This window comes from Corylus avellana, chromosome ca11 (genome assembly GCF_901000735.1).
Source record: "Corylus avellana chromosome ca11, CavTom2PMs-1.0".
NCBI classification, from domain to species: domain Eukaryota; kingdom Viridiplantae; phylum Streptophyta; class Magnoliopsida; order Fagales; family Betulaceae; genus Corylus; species Corylus avellana.
In genome coordinates, this window is record NC_081551.1 from 7,909,823 (window position 1) to 7,914,888 (window position 5,066).

At 33.3% G+C, this 5,066-nt stretch overlaps 1 long non-coding RNA gene across 1 annotated transcript; it reads right to left on the bottom strand.

The window, feature by feature from the left end:
- Positions 1-798: 798 nt before the first annotated feature.
- On the bottom strand, positions 799-1,756 carry LOC132165262 (uncharacterized). The gene is made up of 3 exons (XR_009438478.1): positions 1,635-1,756; positions 1,359-1,446; positions 799-1,009 (listed from the first exon to the last, which is right to left on the bottom strand). It is a non-coding gene; the product is annotated as an uncharacterized LOC132165262 (long non-coding RNA).
- Between the last annotated feature and the right edge of the window lie 3,310 nt (positions 1,757-5,066).

Here is a 5,066-nt window from a genome sequence, read left to right on the forward strand (position 1 = left end):
AACACTAACACTTCAAAAGAATGAATGCTTCCAGCTTAGTACATCCTTTCTTGGTAAACGAAGAAGTAAGCACACTACAATGAAGCAAGAACAAAAGGCAAGAACATCTCTAGAGTTCAATCTAAGTTAAACTTAATCAATTTGCATAGCTCTCCAAATGAGCATAAAGTTCTATTTATATTAAACCCTCAGTATGCAAGAATCCTTTAGAACTTTACAGATACGCGAAATTTCTTCATGATGAGATGATGATGAAATTAACATCTGAGATTTCATCATGATGGCTGCGGAGACAACATGATTAAATGTTGAGGTTCTATCACTAACATTCTGATACTTGTCAGATACATGCATTTTCGTCATGATGTCTTACCAACATTATGATGACGAAAGATCATAGTAGGTTCAAGGAGCTGAAGAATTAATTTTCTTTCATGATGGGATACTAATGTTATCATGATGAAATCTTACAGAAAAGTTGAAGGCTTTATAGACGCATTTTGTCATGACGGGATCAATGGCGAAGTCAGACAATTCATATTTTAGGGGTCGCTGAACTAAAAATATGATAAACATAATTTTAAATAAAAATTGAGTAATTCACACTATATATGCATCACAAAAAAGATATCTATAAAAGTTCATAAATGTGCTCAAATTGATATATTAGAAATGTAACATGTCGGCACTATATCAAAAAGACAGAAATACAAAAAAAAAAAAGGTGTCTAGAATTGCACTTTACGGTCTCTTAGAAGAACAAAATCATTCAGTATTGAATTTAAATCAAAGCTCTTAGCAATTTTCCTTTCAATATAGAGAACTAAACTACTTGCAAGAAAATCATGCTCCATTTTATTGCGAAGTCGTGTCTTAACAATTTTCATTGCTGAAAATGCTCGTTCGGTAGTTACTGTAGACATTAGAAGAATCAAAACAAGACGAATCAATCTATCAATAAGATAGTATGCCTTTGATTTTTCTATCTTTGTCAATCCTTGGCATAATTCTGCAATGAAAGACAAATTTTGTAATGTCGGATCAGTAAGCACAACAAAATAAACATTAAAGGTTATACGGATATAAGCAATCATTCAAATTAATGTTCTTGAAACCATTTTTGCCATAATTGATCCAAACCAAAAGTAATTCAATAAATTATAACTGGTATAAGAAAATATATTCAAACACCATCTAAAATCAAAAAGTCACTTCAATCAATAGCTTCAACTACATCGATGCTTACATATTTGTTTTATCTCACAAAAATTGTTATAAATCACCAAATCGATTATCTAAAGAGGAATATCATACCAATTCACCTTGAACTAGTCTCGAGAGAAATAAAAAATCCATACCTGTGTAAACTCTTCCTTCTTCTTCTCTGTCTTCAAATTAATTTCAGCACAACTTCTCAATTGAAGTGAATACGCTGCAAAACAGGAACTATAAACATTTTGAAACTTTTTAGCATAAAGAGGAAATATAATGAAATATACACAAACTACATGCAAAACCCACAAATTTATTAACGAAAATCAATAGGAAATATTAATGTAAACAAAGGAAAAACAGAGGATTTTCGTCCTGTAGCAGAAAATTTTAGGGTTTACGAAATTAGGGTTGTGACTCACCTTGATTTCGATTTTCTATGAACCCCGCCGGACCCAAAAGAGCCAAAACGACTAAAGTTACCAAATGTTGGTTATGGAGAGTGCTCAGAGAGGGAGAGAATGAGAGATGGAGGCTATGGAGGATGGAGCGTCTGTGAGAGAGAGAGAGAGAGAGAGAGAGAGGGAGAGGCTATGGGCTATCAATTTTTTTTTTTTAAAAAAAAATAAAAAATTTGGAGGTGCCATGGGTAGTAAAAAATAATAAATAAATAAAAAAAAAATCTGTGGCACCCCCAAAGACCAACGTGGCTCTGCCACTGGACGGGATGTTGATGTCATCATGAAACCTTACAAAAAATTTGAAAGCTTCATAAAAGCATTTTCGTCATGGGAAGCTGCCTAGCATCATCATGAAGAAACCTTGTAGAAAGTTTGAAGACATGATATACATTTTCATTATGATGGAAACTAGACACTATTACGACGAAAACTCACAATGAAGCACAACAACTTTTTGACTAAAATTGTCATCACTTCGTCATGATGTTATGATAACAAAAACTTGCATAACACACCAAAAAGAGCATAGACCTTCAAAACACTATGTGAATAGGGAGAATACTTACAATGAATTTTGACGGCCAATTTTTAAAACCTAACAAAATACATATGAACATTGTACCATACACTGAAATGCCTTTATGCCAAACTTGTGCAAGTTGAAAGCAACAAACACATACGCTAAACTTGCTTGCAGGAGGGACAATTCAAATAGGTTGGTAGCTTATTTCAGAGAAAGGAATGAGAATATGAAAACACTTCCTTTCATATCATAATAGTGGCACATGATTAAGAATGTAATATATAATATAACACAAGCCCAAATTTCTAGTATAAATCAAACTGTATATTTCATGAAAACCAAGTAACACTTGAAAATGCATTCACTAGCACATGTCCAACATTTACTTTAACAAGGTAACTCATCCATATGTTGTGATAATATAAGGCAGCACTTACACAAGGCATCCAGGGTCACTTTTAGGGAAAATACTTGTGGCCACCAGCACCAAAGCCAGTAACTTAATGAAAAGAATTACTTCAGTTGTTTCATCAGCATCACTTGGTAAAAATCCATTCATAAAATTCCAAAAAATAAACTAATTAAGATGCATACATTGCTTCAACAATACAAATGACCACCTCGGTTTAATGCAAGATATCACATCAGACAACCCAATCCTCTAGTGAAATCTCAACAAATGAACACAGAATCAATATTATGCTAAAAGAAGTTTCATTTCAATATTAGCAATTGGGTCTCTTACACAGATCTTAGAAGGCACCTTGAGAATCAAACGGATCAGAGAGAGGAAAGGAGGGAACTAAACAGAAAAATTAGAAGTCATTTTCCACTCATTGTTTAGTTTAGGGGAAAATACATTTTCCTCTCCTGAACTATCCACTTATTTGCACTTTAACCTCCAATGTTTAAAAAGTGATACTTGACCCCTCCCAAACTTCTAAATTATTACAATTTGACCATTTCCAACTTTTTTTTCCCAAAATGCCCCTCTCCCAAGTTTTTTAAAAAAATTAAAATTTTTTTAAAAAATTAAAAATTAAGGGGTGGCTAGCCACCCCAGTTGGGCCTAGGGGTGGCTTCGGCCACCCCAAACTGGACACCCATTAATTTTAATTTTTAATTTTTAATTTTTTAACTTGGGATGGATGCATTTTGAAAAAAAAAAAAAAAAAAAGTCAAAATGGTTGAATTGCAACAATTTAAAAGTTTAGAGGGGATTAAATGTCACTTTTTAAATATTGGAGGTTAAAGTGCAAATGGGTGGATAGTTCATGGAGGTAAAATGTATTTTTTCCTTTAGTTTAATTCGAAAGATATCTTATGATGAATACCAACCCAAAGTATTTTAAAATTATTTCCATTAAAAGTCTAATTTCCAACACTATGCCTACCATGTTAGAGAAGAGAAGTCCAATGGTCTAGTGTTTGAAACTTCATTTATGCTCATGGTTTCTTTCTATTTGGAGAAATATTTAAATTATATGTAATGTGGAAGCATCAAATGACTTATTGTTTTTAACAATGTATTACATGTAAATCCCAAATGTTGAGAAAATTGATAGAGTAAAATATGACAAAGACTATGGACCATGCATATGTGTACGATTGAGAAAGCATGACACAAACGTATAAACACTTGTCGAATTATACAAAAATAATTGATACGAGTAGACAAAAAGCGGTGCTTCATTTTTCTCCCCATTCCTCAAAATATTTTATTATATATGTATAACAACCTTTTTTTTATGTCTTTTGTTCCCTGAGGTCGGAGCCCTTGGACTTGCAGGTTGTAGTAAATTCAAACATGAAAGAAATGACAAATATTGAAACCAAAACCCAAAATACCCAAAAACCTAAGGTACCCACAAGCATCAAGAATGGAAGCCTAATTGGTTCAAGAATGGGAGCTTTTTGGATGACGGTGGTTTGTCGACAATGGGTGTGGGGTGGTTCCCCAGTGGTGTACGGTGTTTGTGGGCTCGACATCGCACAATGCTTATGGGAGTTAGTGTATGGTTCACTCTGCCTGCTGATCAAACGGAAGTGTACAGTTGCTGGTGGGTGGTGTTTGGTTGCAGTAGCGCTCGGTGGTGGGCGGAGGCTAAAGTTGAGTTGATAAAGTTTTCTTTTAAATTAGGTTGGAACTTTTGAGCATGTGAAAAACATATATTTCTTTAAGAATAGGGACAAGTTGAAATATATTTTATTAAAAAATTATGTGCATCTCATATGTTATTAAAAACAGATACAATTTGGAGGAAAACGAAATGAAAGTGAAATGAAACCCTAGCCATTAACACACACGATTTCAATTTCTTTTAATTATACAATAACTATGGTTAATTTACCACGACACGTCCCCAATTTCATAGCATTACAACATTACTCCATATATTTATCCACGCCTGTGATATATATATATATATATATATATATATATAAAAGAAAAAGCTACTTTATTCTTTCGATAGATGTTTCAAAATAAAAAACTGACACCTTTTAAGACTTTTTAATTATTTTTTTTCTCTCATGTTTCTCATTCTCTCCATTTGAAAAAATAAAAAATAAAAAATAAAAACAGAGAGCCTGTTAAATTAAAAATTTACACTTTTTCATTAGTTATTGTTGGAGATAATCTAAGACCCAAAAACCCTAACGTTTTTCCCTAAACACTCAGACGCGGCGCGTCTTTGAACTCTGTGTAGGCACACTAGTGCACGCTTTCTTCCCAAGGTTTTTCTTTGATGATTAAAAAAAAAATGTTGGGCTGAGGCTGGACTGGATTAGGTTTTATAATTCCGGACCTTGGGCTGGACTCCAACCCGGCCCGGTTTTGCAGCACTATATTAACATAAGCTTACCTTAAA